The sequence below is a fragment of the Amblyomma mixtum genome, chromosome 2 (assembly GCF_055824585.1).
Source record: "Amblyomma mixtum isolate Tamu chromosome 2, ASM5582458v1, whole genome shotgun sequence".
NCBI lineage: Eukaryota > Metazoa > Arthropoda > Arachnida > Ixodida > Ixodidae > Amblyomma > Amblyomma mixtum.
Window position 1 is genome coordinate 206,438,211 of NC_143013.1, and position 18,486 is coordinate 206,456,696.

Below are 18,486 nucleotides of genomic sequence, written 5' to 3' on the forward strand. Positions count from 1 at the left end.
AACCCTAAAGCACCCTGCCTGCACCTCCGGAATGCAGCGTCTCACCAAGCTGCTGCTGCCGAGACCCACCGATGCCTCGCCGGCCTCAGCTTCTTCCGACGCCGCCGCCGCGGGGCCTACTCCAACCACATCGACATCCATGCCGCCATGATGATGATGTTCGTCAACTTTATCAGGCATAAGCCCACCGCGGCCTAAAATTCAGCATCACTCAATCCCATTGACAATTGTAGTACATGGCTTTCTTGCCTCACCATGTAATGAAAAATTACGAGGAACTTTAGCGGCTAAAGTGGTGAAAGGCGAAAGCCTGAGTGCTGCATTCTGCTACGCGATTGTTCACTGCACATTTTGTTGGTGCATTAATTAACTGACAATTAATGACGCTTAAGCTTTGCTTTTAGGAGTGGAACGCGACAGCGTGTTGTAGCGCTGCCACGGAGTCCAAGAAAAACCACCACCCGTTCGGCGCGATGCGTTGCCCTTTGAACGCAACGTTTTTTGAGGAAAGGAAATGGGACTGTAATACTGTGTCATCTCGGCGGACACCTGAGCCGCACCGTACAGGAAGGGTGGTGGTGGTGAAAAACATTTATAATACAATAAATATTTACAGAGAGGTGATTGGGGTAGGCCCTATTGGCCCTTCCCCTAACAATACTAGGTGGAGCCCCTATTCCGGGGCCCCATTGGCAAGCAACGCCGCCCGCGTCCGGTGAACCAAGGCCTTTTGGGTCTTTAGGTCCTGACAGCCGAGCAGGGCCGCCTCCCAGTCCTCTCTGGTGGGGTTGGGGTTGGGGGGGATAGATGGGTTTGACTGACACGCCCAAACCATGTGGAAGGTGTCAGCCACCTCCCCACAGAACTGGCACGCGCCATCAAAGGATGTATTGAAATGTTTAAGCACCGCCGGGCACAGTACAGTGTTAGTAAGAATTTTGATGAGGAGGCGCTCGTCAGCGCGATCCAGACCCTTACAAGGGGCCGGGTAGCGCCGGTGCTCCTCCTTGTAGTAATCGGTGATTTGTTTGAATGTAATGGCCAGATTGTCTGATTGGGAGTACCCTTCCAAAGACAGGGAGATAGCCCGGGGAGAGAGTGCGCGGGCGGCCTGATCGGCCTGTTCGTTTCCCTGGAGTCCCTGGTGACCGGGGGCCCAAATCAGGTTGCGTGGAGTTGGATCTTCAGATCGGCAGCTATATTCCAGTATGCGCCAGGCAAGCGGGGGAGCCCAGCCCAACTCGTAGTTCCGACAGGCCCCTCGCGAGTCGGTGATGATGTGTTTCGACTTGGGAGTAGTGAGAGCAAGAGCAATGGCAATCTCCTCCGCATGTGTTGCGCTGTAGGCTTTGAAAGTGAGCCCGTTGACTGTGTTTGTGGTGTGTACGACTGCGGCCGTGTACCACACCCCGTGGTGTGGGCCGGCAACGTCCACGTAATACACATGTTGTTGGTTACCATAGTATCGCGCCAACGCTTCCGCGCGCGCCTGGCGACGACCGCTATGGTCTTATCTGGACATGTTGCGGGGAAGGGGTCGGACCCGGAGGGCGCGTCTCCAGGGTGCTGGCACTCTCTCCCTTTCCTCAATATGGTAGTCATGTTTGATGTGTAGCCGGTCCAAGAGGCGGCGACCGAGGAAGTGTGAGTGAAAGAAGAAGGAGGGGCCGTAATGAAGAAAATGAAAATTGTATTTGAGGAAAGGAAATTGGGCAGTAACTGTCTCATATCTCAGTAGACACTAGTCGAAAATTGTATTTGAGGAAAGGAAGTTGCGCAATACCTGCCTCAAATATTTCGGTGGACACCCGTCAAAATTCACGCGCGGTGACGTCACGACAATTTGGACCAATCTGGAACGCGGAGAAATACGCCTTGCTCGTCGGTAAATTGGTTTTTGAGGAAAGCAAATGTGTCTGTCTCTCATGTCCCGGTGGACACCTAAACCTCTCCGTAACGGGAAGAGAGGAAGATGGGAGTGAACGAAGACACCGTATTCACTAGACGCACCTTTGTTCTTTCCAAACCATCGAGCTGGCATGGCGGAGTGGTAGCGTGCTCGACTCGCACTCCGGAGACCGGGGTTCGATTCCCAAGCTCGGCCAATTTCCTACTCGGTTTTATTTATCTGGTCTGACTAGAAGCGTTAATTGGGCCAACTGGTTAATTAAGCAATTAACTAAACTCAGTCAAACTTACTTGGAGCATCACTATACGGTCCCTTTAATTGGTTGCATGGTTAGTAGGCAAAGTACAATTGGCCCCGTTTGAAAATCACGCACTGTGACGTCACGACCGTTTCGACCAATTGAAAAGCGTGACATTTCTGTCGACAGCTCCTGCTTACAACGATGAGTCGTTAAAGGCTTCGGCCTTAAAATGAAAGAGAAGGCTACGTAAATAATTTCGTACAAACTTTGAGTGCAGCTACCTGGTCGTACAATATATAGCTGAAAGACAGCGCAATAGCTTCTTATATTCTATTCTATGCACTTTTGCGTTGATGCTAAAGTGCAGCTTTGATGTCGCTCAGCAGGAATAATTATAACAACTGGGAAACATGGAAACATAGACAGATATGGCGCTCTGTATCTGCAAACCGACATATAAAAATGCAGGAGAGGGCTGGAACAGACTACCTGATAAAAATAAGTGAGAAATGACGCCGCTGATATCATAGGCGTCATTATTAACATGCCCAAGGAGCAAAGGTGATTGGCCCAATATTGGAATTTTATTGGAAAATGCCCCGCGGTCCTAGAAAAGGCCAGGGTGAAACCATTAAATTGCAATATTGGGCCAATTAAATGTGCTGCTTGGGCTGAGTCTTTAGAGGTACCTCGGAAAAAAAGCACGTATTTTGCAACTGCTCGGGTGACCAGAAAGTAGACTATGCAGACCCATGCGTGCTCCTAGTAACTCCTGGCATCATTACTTGACCCGTGCATCAAATAGCAGTCAACAAAGACGGCTCATGGCACAGGCAGCAAAGGCAAAATTGGGGAGAAGATAGTTCTGATCCTTACCAAATGCCTAGGCGGAATTCTTTGTCGTGCACCGCGGCCGCTGTTTCTTTTATTCTGATGTCCCATCCCGCCCGTCTAAAATAAAATAAAAAGAAATGCATGCCGCATTGGCAACGACATGAACTGATGACGCATATGAGGCCGTAAATGTTCAAGGAAAACTTTACTGGCCGCGGCTGTCTAAGCCAGCCGCTGCAAGTTGATGATATCAAGCAAGGTGAACGCGCAGTTCTGTACGCCAAAATATCTGAACACCAACAAAGCTTCCCGACCGGATTACTATTTTGTCCGAACACTTCCTGCAGTGCTCGGTAAGGCCTGTAAATCCAGAAGCGTTCTGTAAGTTCGAAAGAAATATTTTAACGGCAGCTGCTAAAATGTACGAAGTCAAGAGGAAATGATATTTGTTGTCCAGCATTATTTGAAGAATTTGCGGGTCTTTAATATACGATTTAACGTACTGCAAACTATCATCCGGTGCGAGCAGTTTATACCCTTTGCAGAATGACACTCTAGCTTGACGGCTGTCGTAAGGACAAACAATGGTCATTGCCCATTGGAAGGCTGCGCTTATTTTTATAAAGTCACGGCATAAATGCAGAATATCCATTTCAGAATGCCACTTTAGGTTCACTGCTGTGGTAGGCAGAAACAAAGGTGATTGTTCATTGCAAGGCTGCGCCTATATTTATGAAGTCACGGCATAAATCTAGAGCTTTGTACAGTCAACGTTCCAGATACCACTTGCTTTTTGGAGACATGCTATACGCGACTAAACAGACACGAAAAGCAAAATTCAAACTGGAGCAAGAGTTTGAGCAAATTATTGCACAGGGAGGTCAGATGTCTGTCCGGTTATTGATCGCCTTGAAAATACGGTTGCCTTTAGCTGAAAGACATAACAAGCCAAGTTTATGCAGTTTATTCTCCGCGAATGTTGCTAGTTTGAACTTCCTCTTCATTCAAGGGCAGAAATATGGTGCTGCCCTAGAAAGGCTTCGGTTCGCATGTAATGCTGCGCTTTGTGTGTTTGTGTGTTAAAACACGGAACACGACAACGTTAGATACGACTTGGTGTGCACGCAAGCTGACATGGAGGTGTAGAAATGAATTTCAACGAGGCATCTCCTCGCATAGACAGTCAGCCGACGATCTTTTCGGTCTGTTATGGCAGCACAATGGATTCGTAGACACGAAAAATGGTCTTTATAGGAGGTAGTCATGTGGAGTTAAGCAGTTGGAAGGAGGGGGGAGGTGCGTGCCTCGGTGGAGAAAAGGTGAGATGAAAAAGTCGCTTCGGGAGCATGCCGGCGTTAATTCGTAGCAATCAGGATGGTTTCTTCTGCTGTGTGGCGGCCCTGAGCCTTTGAAGGGTTCAAACTCGCTCGCGCTGTAAGTGTTTCACCCATTCATCCAGGGTTGGTCGATAGGGAGCCCGAGTTAGCGGACGCGTTTAGTATCGGCTCCGCCGATTTCTGGTTCCTGTGTCCAGATAAATACTTTCTAGGACCTTACAAGGTCTTCAACAGATCTTAGGAGGTACACAGACACTAATGGCTACCATTTTTTGGATGTGCCCAATGATCTCGGTGAACTACTAAAAGACTATGGCCGCCACGCCACTGCGCTGAGCCGCTCCTCATCGAGGCTAGCCTCGCCGGTGGGCCGTGTTCCTCACTCCCCAACTGCCATGGAGGAGCCCGTGGATGGAGAGACCATTAACCCGTCGGGCTATCAACCTGGTGAGTGAAAAACTGCGCTCCATGCTTACGGAAATCGGACCCGGGTTCGAATTCGCCCCCAAAACACCCCGCATCGGCATCGGTTCAAAGTAAGCCAAACGCCAGCATAGCCGGGGCGCCACCGGACGCTGCATCTGCAACCTCTCCATCCACGTTCAAGGAGACGCCACAGCTGCTACGCATGACGCGCGCTGTCGTACAAAGAAGCAAGCAACTCGCCGCACAGCCGGCGAGAGCCATCAGAGTCACCTTTCGCCCGCGAGGCGGCCTCTCCCTGTAGAAGCTCCCAGCTCAGAGTATTCAGCAGGCACTGCAGTCAACGCTCAGCTGCTCACTGTTCGGTGAATTACACATCAGAGTGCAACCCACTCACAACACCCTCACAGTGGCGACGGTAGCGGAGGCAACAGCTCTCGCTTTGGTGAAAATACAGCGAATCACTTTAGATGGAAAGCAATACCCGATAGCCGCGTACATCACGGCATTCAAAGCGGCAGTCAAGGGTGTGATTTTCCGGGCATACTGGAATGAGACACCAGAGAAAATCCTAAGTGACTCGCAATAATGAAACCCGGAGGCTAACATCATTGCGGCACGACGCATGGGGAAAACAGCACTGGGGCGCTATGCCGGAAGGCCCGAGTTTGGCGCTCGCCCGAGTTTCATCCGAGTTTGCGATGACGGCTGTCAGTGAACGAAGATAGCGCGGAACATGCGCAGGCAGCGGACAATAAAATGTAGAGATAAAGCCACGTAAAGGCGATACAAGCGCACCCTGCGCGCCTGTTTCACACTTCAAACACAATAAATACACTGCACAATTCCAGGCCACAGCGCTACCTGAAGTTATCAGCGCCATATCAGCAATCGCGAAATCGTGACTTCTCTGCTATCTATCTGCACACTCGCCGCTAGCTGTTTGACACGCCTTTTCGGGCGCGTCAAAGGCGTGTCTCCTCTTTCAGCTCTGTCTGTCTCTCCATTTCCGAAGACGAAGAGTGCGCACTAGGTGCACTCTTGTATCAACCCTTTTTCTTCTCTCGAATACGTTAAAAGGCAACAGATAATATTATGAACATTTTGTTCATTTCTAAATAAATTTTAAAATCTGAATCCAATGAAGCGTTGTCGAAAAGCATAGTTTTAAGAAATTAACAAAGATTTGACACTTTCTGCCGCTAGAGGCGATAGTGAGGCAATTGCTTGCAGCGTGGCTTGCATACGAACTAGAGCGGCAGCCCACCGTGTCGCAAACGAGAGAGCTCCTGCGCTGACACGCCGCCGGTAGCGCTGCCTTCGACTGGAAAGACTGGGCAACTACTACAAGCTGAATCTGTCTTATTTTTTGGCCATTGCGATAATATATTTTATTGTGTCGTTTATCAAAATATAACAGTCATGCATCTTCTGGCTTGCATAATAAACAATAGCAAAAAACTGAGCTTCACTGCACCCCCGCGTCACTGCTGCTCTCTGCAGTGACCTCAGGTGGAGCTCTCCGCTGCTACGGCCGCTGCCGCACCCCGCTATGGCCAACCATTGCTTTTAGTACGCTCTTGGCGAATCTCAGCGGTAGAAATTGGCCGTGCGAGCGGCTGTGATGCGGTGTGAGAAAAAAAATGCTGTTTGGCTGTGTTCAATGATTCATTACGTATGCCTGTTGTGTGTGACGCCTCTTTAGTGCACTGCGGATGCGAAGAGCGTGCTACCCAGCGACACAACTCATCCTATGTCATCAGACGCTGACTAAAAGCTGTGAAGGGGGTGGCGCGCGTATCTGCGTAGTATTTGTTAACGACGCGCACTTCAAGGTTTTGCGGACTGGTTTGGTCACTAACGTCGATCGCCGTTGTACACCGCTGGGACATCGCAGTAATATCATTCGGGCAGGTGAGAGATCCTGTTTGTAATAATGGAATCGGAATTATAACAGAGAAAGGTGTTACGGTTGTGAAGTACGCAGTGCTTGCGTGCTAGAAATTACAAACACTTTATTGCACTGGGTCTGGAGCAGCGATCGTTTGTCGATCCCAGATGTATTTGACACATTGATGCTGAGCTTTATCACCGATGGAAGGACGGCCAAGCCAAACACCTGTGATGCGATGTTGTTGGAGTAGGACGTGCTCCAAGCACCGGTTCATCGTCGTGCTCCGTGTTTGACGCCTTGCAAGCTGGTGTGACGCGCCTTCAGCGTTGTGCTGTGTCTTACGTGGTTGCAACAGGCTATAGTGTTGTGCAATCTTGGTATGCGAGCGAAGAAATCGGCGGCTTTCGGCACGTTGCGTGTCCTTCGCAGAGGTGCTTAGATTTATCAGCGATGACGTCCGTTTTGCCTGTTATATTTCGATGGTCAACATCGTCGATGTCTGTCAGCAATCAGCACAGCCGCGCAGCATACCTGTAGCCGGCAGGGATGTTGGGAGTGGCCCACCCATAGCGCGTACGCCTATAATTTATGTACGGCACGCCGGGGGCGTGACCAATGGTTTTGATTGACAGGTGAACTCGGAGCTAAACTCGTGAACGGTGAAGTGCCCCGAATTCATCTCGGGACTGTCATGGCGGCAGCAGCAGCAGCCTGGGTAATCGCTTCCTCTGACGGCAAATGTCAGTACGGCCGGCTGGACCCGTTTACTGCCTTGGCCGACGACGAATTCTAGCGACATTTTCGCCTCTCCAAAAAATCGGTACGATGGTTGTGTAAATAGTTAGGCGACGACCCACGCCTGCGGAGAGTGCGTACCGGGTTTCATTCGCTTTCGGTCGATGAGCAAGTCCTCTGCGCCCTACGGTTCTTCGCGACTGGGAGCTTCCAGGGGAGCGTCGGCGCAGACCGCTTTATTGGACGCCAATAAAGCACTGTGAGCCGCTGTGTGAGGGACATCTCCAACGCGCTTATCGACGCGGCTGTGCAGAAGCGGTGGCTCGCATTGCCCACGACTGCGGCCGAGCGTGCGTATGTTGAGGAGCGTTTCCTTCTGCGCGGCGGCATCACAGACGTCGTGGGATGCGTCCACCGGACCTACATTGGCGTAAAGGCCCCTTCGAATTTGAGCCCTGACATGGTGAAGGCCAACTATTTCACGAGGAAGGCACATTATGCATTGAACATTGCAATCAGTAAAAAAAGATAATTGTTCACGCCAAGTCCTTTGGGCTATCTCTACAGCACAGTGCCAAAGTCGGTCCCAGACTCTTTTGGCGAAGACTGGATCAGCCGCTAACCGGTTCCACAGAACAATTCATAGCATGCCAGGTACCTTAAGAGAGGCCCACAGAAAAAAAAAGTGGGCTCCTCGGCAACGGCGAAATCGAAAGTTGCAGATGGCCACTTGTTAATCGGGCCACTGCAGAGTACTCACCACTGTGCTAATTAATTAAATCCGACGAATGAATGTCATCTTCCGCACACACCTCTCACTTGCATCTAAAAAGTATAGTCACAATGCTGCGGAATCGGGAAGATAACCGCCACTGCTGACCAAAAGCCGGTGCGAGCTCATTGACAACGAATTTCGGACAGCTCACATTAACGCGGTATGCATGAAATGAACAGATGCATGCAGTTCATTTCAGAACACGGCATAATATTCAAGCGATTCTGAACAAACCGAGGTTTCTCATTCAAGTCACGCGAAATTCAACTTGCGATGAAAAAAAAATGTGTGATAAAAAAGTTTCACCATGCGGGATTTCATCCCACGCGCTCCCATTGCCTGTCGACTCTCCGGAGCGACGCGTTAGACCACACGGCCACAGAACAGCGCGGAGTGATACACCTCTCTTTATTTTTTTTTGCGGACTACTTCCGTACTGGCTAGTGTGCCGAGGGCGCGCGCTCGCGTGGCCGCCGCGGTGATGCCTTCCCGAAGCCACCGCAGGATGGCGCTGCCAGTCGCTAAGGTGCCACCGCGCAGCGTTCGCGGCATTGGCCCGGCGTTGGAAACTAACCATGCGCTGCGCTTTTCGCTACGCAGCCCATCTTTCTCCGTGCTTTGAGAGCACTTTTGTTCAAAACCTTTCTCGACGGAAGATAAACTCAACGGCCTAACACTGTCCGTAGAAAATCATCAACCGAGATAGCGCCGCGAGACCTACGATGCGTTGTACAAGTACTATGGTTGTACCGATTTACTACCAGATCCAATCCGTAAAATTTTTATTCTTTCCACCGTACACTGAACACGCTGTACTCTGTACAGCGTCACTGTACAGAACCCGGGCCCTGAAGTGAAAAATAAAGGTAAATTAAATGCCGAATATCCAGCGAGGGGCCCAGCTTACCAACTTGAAACAAACACCGAAGGCTTACAGCTGCGGCCACAGTATCCCCGAAAACTCTCCGATCCGGATTCGTTGCTGATACATATGGGAACTTTCGATCACGATTTTACTCGATCCGAATTCAGTTGACTGCGATCCGCGCATCTCAACCGCGACCGTAGGCTGTTGCACGTATTGTCATGGTGTCATGCTCAACCAGCAGTATCCGGGTGGCTGGACCTCGCAGCGTCGACCATTCTTAAATCGCGATAAAACAATTTTCACCCCAAACGGATCGATAGCGATCGGAAGCGCCCGTGTGACACTGGTATTTGGAAATAGCATCCATATATCTTTTGCAAAGGTTATGACCCAAGGGATTTCAGTTCTACAGTCCAGTGCTACACTTCTGGACATGTTATACCGATGTTTTTTTGCAGTTCAACCGCGCGTACTGGAATTTTGATATATCAGTCAGACAATATTTAATAGCGTCGTGTATGTGCAAAAAAAATCACAGGGGCTCTTTCCCAACATTGCATCTGTTTGCGATGATCGTATGTAATGAACACATGCAGCCTGAAGAGGGCTCGTTGCATTTCATTTGGAAGTTAGAACTCGCTTTATACAGAAGTAGTTTTTATGCAGGTGTCTGCGAATTTTCGTCATCTCCCCCCCCCATACACCCTTAGTGGGGTCGGAACCCCCCAGGGGTCCGTCCTCTCCCCTTTCCTCTTCAATGTCACTCTCATTCCCCTTGCCCACAAGCTACAAACCATCCCTCACCTTCGGCATACACTCTATGCCGATGATATCACGCTATGGACCACCCATGGCAGTGATGGAGACATAGAGAACACCCTACAGTCCGCGGCTATCCTCACCCAAACGCATGCGCGGAGTATCGGACTCTCCTGCTCACCGGAGAAGTCGGAGCTCCTCATAATCCGCCCCACAACACAAAACTGTCCCACAGCCCCCATCACCGTGACACTGGAAAACCGGCCCATCCCGGAGGTAAACACTCTCCGGGTACTTGGCCTCCACATCCAGAACAACGGGAAAAACACACTCACCATACAGAAACTCAAGCAGACAACTGTGTCGATATCACACCTAATCCGCCACGTTTCTGCACACCACCGGGGCATGAAGGAGCATGACCTATGTCGTCTCATTCATGCCTTCGTCCTCAGCCGCTTTATCTTCACGCTCCCCTACCTGAAACTCCAGGCTAGGGAAATCTCCACCCTGGATGCCATGATTCGAACAGCATTTAAGACAGCATTACACCTACCCCAAAATACCTCAACCGAAAAACTCTTTCAACTAGGCCTGTACAATACGATAGGGGAGCTTATTGAGGCCCACCGACAGACACAATACATACGTCTCGCGAGAAACACCACCGGGAGACACATCCTACACACCCTCGGTATACGCCTACCAGTTACCGATCCCACACAGCTCCAGGTACCCCGCCTCATTCACCGCGATTTATTTATTAAACCTCCCCCCAAAAACATGCATCCCACCTACCACGAACCCCGCCGCAGAGCTCGCGCACGGGCACTCCACAAATACTATGGCACGGAACCGTATGCCGTTTGGGTGGATGCCGCATGCACGGGCGAGGACGCGGTTGTCGCCATCACGAACCCCTCCCTCCAACCCATTGCCACACTTCACATAACCCCTACTGCCACTTCGGAGGAGGCCGAAGAGGCCGCCATTGCCCTGGCCATCACCCGCACGGAGGCGCGATATATACTGTCAGATTCCAAAACTGCCATACTAAATTTTGCTCGCGGGAGAGTTCACGTCCCTGCATTTCGCATACTGGACTCCCTCGCCGCGCACCCGCCCCGCCATGTGGAGCTGATATGGGTGCCTGCCCACTGCGGGAATCCCGGAAACGAGGCCGCCAACGCTTTAGCCCGAGCTTCTCTCAACCGGGCACCGGCGGCCTCCGACCTGGGGTTCTCGCGGGAGCGCATGCACTCATTCAGTGAAATGACGCAGGCCTACAAAGCCGAGCGTCGGCTCTACCCCCCACCTCATCCTTCCCTCGACAATTACCATCAGACACTTTGGAGGCGGCTCCAAACACGCACTTTGCCCTCCCCTTATATACGCTCGCGATATCACCCAGTCCACACGAACCCTTCCTGTACCCTCTGCCACCACCCCAAAGTCACCCTCGACCATATTCTTTTCCTCTGCCCGGCGGATCCTCCCCCGCGGGGCCTGGAGCACCTTACCTCATGGGAGGCTTGGGAGACCCTACTGCGCTCCGAGGACCCGGCCAAGCAAGCCATCGCCACCGGCCGGGCTGCCAGCGTCATGAGCCTCCGGGACATGAACGTTTGAGTGCAGTGGGGCCGTGTGGGGGCCCAAGGACCGACGTGTCCAAAACTCCCTTGTTATAAATAAAGTTTTCATCATCATCATCATCGTTCCATCTTTTAAGGGAAGAAAAGGCAAGAACGAAAACAAAAAAGTGATCCTATCAGTGATTCTCTTCTACAAAGGGGTACAATATACTGCAAACTGTAAAGCTACAGCTATAATAACAGGTAAAAATAAGTGGTCACTGCTAAAAGTTTGTACAAAGTAAGCAAGGCACTGAATTATTTATTAACTGAACAAAATATCTGAAGTTGGTCGTTGGAGAGAGTTATAAAGAGAAGCGCCTAGAAACAGTACACAGCCATACCATTTAAGCAAGGCACTTTACATATACAGAAAGGAAAACACTGTATTGATATTAGCAAACTAGTTGCAGTGTCTGAACTTCAACAATTTTTTTCGTTGCATTTGTGCCTCTCTGTCTTTGTTTAGCCCTTTAACATAAAACGTAATTCTTAGCAAAACATAAAACAACAATCCACAGCCTGGTTGCTGCTTCGTGTTCGGGGCAACCAAGTGTTTGCAAGGCCACTGAACTGAAGCAACTCAAGCACGATTAGTTGCTGCAACTTTCAGTTCATTTGCTCAAATCACAGCGCAAACAAAACCAAAGAAACGCGCAGACGCAAGCTAAACACAGTGCACAACACAAGGCTTGGCTGGGCAACTGCAGCAATCAAGCACCTTTACGACAGGAAGCGCCCTCTGGCGGCGTAAATTGGAAGGCAGCGCTGGCGCTGCCACCTCCTCCCATGCGGAGACCCCTCCGCTCGAGACACTAGCCAGTATTCTAGGCACTATAGTTGCACATGTACCTCGTCGCCATTGGCGGTCAGCTGATCACGGTCGTTGGTAGCGTTCCCTCGCGGTACAAAGCAAAATTTAATAATGCATAAATCACTCCAAAGCGCTTTAAATCCAAATCTTGCACACTATAAAATGCTTATAAAGGTGTATTAAGTGCATTATAAAATTCAACAAACCATGTTTGTCTAATTGCACACGCAGTGCACTTGGTGGAGCGACACACAAATGAAAAGTGCACCGGCGGTTGGCTCACGTGACCCGTTCTTTGTAGACCGCCCAAGAAGCAGATGAGGTGGCGCCGATGTGATGATAATGCACGGAATATATCCAGATAACGCAATGAAGTTGGAGGCGTGACGAGGGTGGGATTTTGTCTAGCTACCATTAGTTCACTAATCTGAGGGCGTCGCCAGAGCTCGGGAAGATTCCGAGTTTCAGCAAACTCGAGCCTTCCAGCATAGCGCCCCTGATTCTTATAACCTTCGTCTCTGGTCCTGTGCTTCACGCCATTAAATATTTGTTTGAGGTACACCGCTATACCAAGTACATGGGCAGCCCTGATGCTTGTACGAACTGCAGGAAACCTGGTCACAGGTATGACGTGCGATCTCTCCCAAAGGCTGGATTGTGCCCGCGGTGTGGCGAGAAGCACGTCACTCAAGAGACACCTTACACGCCGAGAGGCATTCTTTGTGGTGGGAACCACCTTAGCGGTGCAAGCTCGTGCAAAGCTAGTACCTCAAAGACAGACCGCGCCGAAATTCAAACAAGCAGTGCCGACCCCAAATGACTTTCCACCGCTAGTGCCCCATCAAGACCGCCAGTGCGCCTGGACCAAAACCACCAGAACATCCCAAACCACACACCGGGAGTGAAAAGATAGCTCGCCTGTGGGAAGAGGTAAGGCATCTTAGGGCAGCGGTTAATTCTTTTGCCTCTACCGTTTCTCCACCGTTTCGTTCACAAACACCTCAAAACTCTTCACAAACTCCCCAACCCTCCACATCCCCTCCGCAAAGAAACAAAAGACCGGGCGACACTCCAGACTTGGATTCTAAATTAAAAAACTTTTCCCAACAACTCGAAGCCAGTGTTCTGGCTCAGGCTAAAAATTGCACTGAAGCCGCCATCACTAAGCTAGCAGAAACGATTATTAGTCAGGTAACCACCACCGTTATACAACAACCACAGCGAATTTGCAACAAATTGCAGCGATATTTTAATACCTTGAGTTGATACTGCACTTTGAGAATAATGTTTAGTAATTCCTGCACGCCAGTAATTACGGCGGCACGTCATCGCGCGTTCCCAGTCATTTCGGACCGCACTGGCTTCGAGCTGGGAATCTGAGCGAGTCTAATCAATGGGAGTGCCCAAATGATTTGACGGGTAATGACGCGGTGGACTGCAGCACGAACCTTTTTTTTTGCACGGCGCACTATACGAGTTGAGGGGGATCAGAGCTCCGTGCCTTCATTACCGCCGATTTCCTCGGTTTTAATGAAGATAGGTCAAGTTATGAGGCCACTTCTTCAGGAAAAATTTAAATGCCAGAAAAAAACGGGAAGTCTGTTGTATGTCCAAAGAGGAGTTCGTTTTATTCTACTAATAATCTTCAAACAGGTGAAAAACTTTTGCTTGGTTTTTAAAAGTCTACAAAATCTACATTTGACGCCAGCAGCCATAAGGTTTATTGCAAGTCAAACTGATTTTGCCGCCGTAAACACAAAGAAAGGAGCTGTGCATTGAATTAAGATAAATATGAAACCATCAAATATTATTATGCAAATCCTGAATGACCGAAAACAGTGGTTTTCGTATTGGCATTTTTTGAGAAAAAAAAGCGCCAGAGGAAAAAACTGCACAATATTACTCGCTATGATTTGTTGCGGAGCTAGATATATAAGAGATATGTGTACAAAGTTTCAATGAAAATATTGTAGGACAAAAAAGTTCGAAATAACTAAAAATGGCATAGGCAAATGTCGAGGGCGGTAAAAATCCGCCATATTTGTAGCTCAGCTCCTGCTAAGGTCTCCTTTATTTTGATTTTTATGGTATGGCCGGCCACGTTTCATTTTCTACTCTTTCTGTGACATGAGTAGATCAAAAGAAAGATTTCTAGGTGCGCTGTGTCTCGCCTGTCAAGGAAACGTTGCTTCGTGCGAACCAGGTTTGATCCCTATGCGGTTAAACGTCAAGAGTACCTCTGTTACGAAGGATGAAATTTTGAAATATACACTACAAACCAAGGTTTAGTGTTGGTATCCTGACATAACCATCCAAAATGTTCCAAACGTTTTGCGTCGCTTTTGCCAGCAATCCTGGACCAAACCCACCAGTACACCCAAAACCACACAGCGGGAGGAAGAGACCTCCTGCGGGAAGAGGTAAGGGCAGCCATTAATTCTATCCCTTCTACCGTTCCTCCACCCACACCTTCACCAACAACCCAACAGTACACACCGCTCTACAAAATAAACGCAGACCAGTCGACATTCTAGACATAGGTTCTAAATTAAAAAAAAACTTTAGCCAACAGCCCGAAGTCAGCATTCAGGCTTATACTCAAAATTACATTGAAGCCTCCATCACTAAGCTTACAGAAACGATTATCAGCCAGGTACCCATCACTATTCTACAACAAATTCCACAAATAATTGTTGGAATGTCTTCACATATCCAAACCTGCAACCCCATAGCTGCTCCCATCCTTCGCCTCCCCAATCTCCAGCATGGCCCCGTTGACGAGCAATAATCTCCAATTAAGCATCATACACTGGAACTGCAGGGGATTTCGCCGCAAATGAGACCCTGCAGCAGCTCCTCTCAGCTTCCACCACGACCCCTCATGTATTAGCCATTCAGGATGCTGGCACAAATTTGTCGCTGCCAGGATAGGCTCTGGTACCCTCTGACATCATCCAAACCTCAGTGTTACCCCCTATGTTCAACATTTTGTACAATACACTTGTCATGTACTAACCTCTCCGGTAGCTCGCACATTCCTAGAATTAATCACTTCACTCACAGAACTCATCCCACCCTTCATCCTCAACTGTTGCTTCCTTCCGAGGCTACCGGTCTCAGATTTAATTCTCTCATTAAATCCGCCTCCATAGCTGCAGACAAGGACCCCTTCTTTATAGTCGGGAACTTCAGCTGCGCACATGCAGACTGGGGGGTCACGCTCACTTAGACACGCGCCAACAAGAGGGTACAGAACTGTACAACACCCTTCAGATGACAGCCTGTCTATATACAATGATATGAGCATACCCACAAGAATCGCCATAGTGTCACCGCCGACACTAGCCCAGATCTTACTTGAAGGCACAACCTTCCCACACCGGTCTGGAGGAACGCAAGTGAAGCCCTGGGCAGTGATCATTATATCATAACTATAGGGCTTGACTTTGCCAAAAAAGGTAAAAACTACCGTGCCCGAATAACTAGTTTAGATAATCTTCGAACGCACAGAGAGGCGAAAGCATTAGAATCACCCTTTAACCTCCACACATGGATGAAAGAGCTGAAATATGATGTCCAGGCTTTGAAGCAAATGTTAGACGCCACCCCCGAGACCCCGGTTGCAGATAGGCGTTTAGCGCACCTGCTCAAAGAAAAAAAACACTGTCCTCAGTCGCTGGAATATGCAGGAACAGAATCGGAATCTTAAGCTTAAACTCGCGCAACTGCAAAAACAAATGGAAGAGCACAGTGCCGCACTCACTAAATCTAACTGACACCAGTTATGTGAAGGATTACGAGGTAATCTCTCCTCCACCAGGGCATGGCATCTTCTACGACGCATGACACACCCCACTAAAGCTAAAAAGCAAACCCGGCTTGCACTCCAAAGACTTGCTCATCAAAATCGATATAATCATCAAGCACTGTTACGTGAACTCCAATCAACTTATACCTCTGTGGGCCAAGCTGTATCATATCCCCACTACGTAGGCTCCAATCAACCTTCCCCCCGACGCCCCTTTTATGGAATGTTAAGCCAGAGCAGCCCTCATCAAGTTCCGAAACTCAACCCCTGGGCAGACCAAATCAAAAATGTCATGCTCAGAAATTTAGACGGCCGTTCCATTTCCCTTCTCACCGACTATTTCGAATGAGTGCTGGGAAATGGAGGAGCTACCTGCTGAATGGAAACACAGGAAAATAATTTTCTTTCCTGACCCCAATGAGCTCATTAATGCCGAAAACCTCCGTCCCATTTCGCTGACTTGATGGATGGGAAACTGTTTGAGTATTGAAATAGTTTTTAGGCGCAAAAAACAGACGAGACACATGGGAAGGTAACAGGACGAAGCGCCTTCGACACTAGGACGATGGCACTTCTTCCTGTTACCTTCCTATGTGTCTCGTCTGTTTTTTGCACCTAAATCCTATTTCATTTTGAACCAAAACCAACTAGCCCAGCAGTAAGTGCTCTTAGACTGTTTGAGTATGTCATCGTTACCTGTCTTACGCAACACATAGAATCTCATGGACTACATCCCCATGGTATTGTAGGATTTTTAGCCCAGCTCTCGGCACAGTGCGGCCTGCTGCAGTTTTCACATGCCATCCTCAATGACATGTTACATCACACCAGAGCAATTCTGGCAGTCGTCCTCACCAAAGCCTTTGAAAAACAGCGCCATCCTGCAGGGCACCGAAGAGCTGCAGTTAGGGCCCATGACTTATCACTATATCCGGGCCTTCCTAAACCCTCGCACTGCCTCTTTGCCTTAGAGGATATATAGACCCTCTTCTTCACCCTTGGTAACATTGGCACCCCGCAAGGGGCGGGTTTATATCCTTCCTCTTCTTCCTCACCTTCATCCCACTGACTAAGGCTCTCAGCCGAATCCCGCACTTATGACACACACTTTACGCGGATAATATAACGGTTTGGACTACGTACGGCTCGGATGGCAACATAGAATCGACCCCTCAGGAAGCAGTCACAACTATAGTTACTCACGCGGCAAGCATTGGGCTTGACTGCTCCCGCACAGAGTAAGCACTTCTCATAAACCGCCCGCGACGCGTCCCTACCTCCCCCATCACCATTTACCTGCATGATACTCCCATGCCACAAACACCTGCCCGAATTCTTGGCCTGCATTTGCAGGACACGGAGAAAAGCAACCTTATCCTGAGCAGTAAAAAAGTCCGCTTATTCCGTCATCTATCTTCTTAGAAGGTTTCAGATTCACGAGCCGGTCTAGACGAAGCAGACAATCTCAGGGTGCCTCATGACTTTGTGTTTAGTCGTATTCTTTACGACTCTCCTTACCTGGTCCTCTTCTGTGCGGAAAAAGACAAAACCAATGCTCTAATACGCATGACTACCAAAGCAGCGGTCAACCTACCTAAGAGCACCAGCACAGACAGGCTCTTAAAATTAGGAATGCACAACGCTATACTACAACTTATACCTGCACATCGCATAAAACAGTACCTTGGTCTTGCTGGCGCAGAAACAGTACAATATATACTGGATTCTCTGGGAATTCGAACACCCGCGCACGCTAAAAACTTAACCCTTTGCCTTTGCGCCATGCACGCCGCGCTTATCCTTAATCACTTCCCTAAGAATGCCCACCCTGAATACCATCCATCCTACCGAGTCGCGCGAACCAAAGCTCTCCATAAAGATTATGGCACTTCAGAAGATGTGCGATTGGTGGACGTCGCGTGTGGTACGGACCATTGAGTAGCTGTGGCTTGCCGTCCAGCAGCCCCCCCCCCCCCCCATCACCCTCTTTATAGACTTCCCCCTCTGTACCCCGGAAGAAGCAGAGGAAGCAGCTATAGCAATCGCCATCACCCAAACCAATCCGCCTCATATAGTTAGCGATTCCAATACAGCCATTCTTGATTTCGCTCGCGGACGCGTTGATCTCCCTGCGTGGCAGATATTGAGAATGTACATCCTAAATTCCGATGGGCGTTTTGAACTACAGTGCGTGCCGGCGCATTCTGGCAATCCCGGAATTTAGGCCGCCAATTACATAGCCCGCGGAATTATTTGCCGGGCAAATGGCGACTCCAGCCGGGATTGATTGAGGGAGCGGGCACACACGTTCTCAGAACTCACACAATAAGCACGCCTTGCCCGTAGACTCTACCCCCCTCCCCAGCGCCGCCTTTCCCACTCCCAACAAATGCTCTAGAGGCGACTCCTGACCCGAACTCTTCCTATCCCTCAGCTTCTATCCTACTTCCGTCAAGTT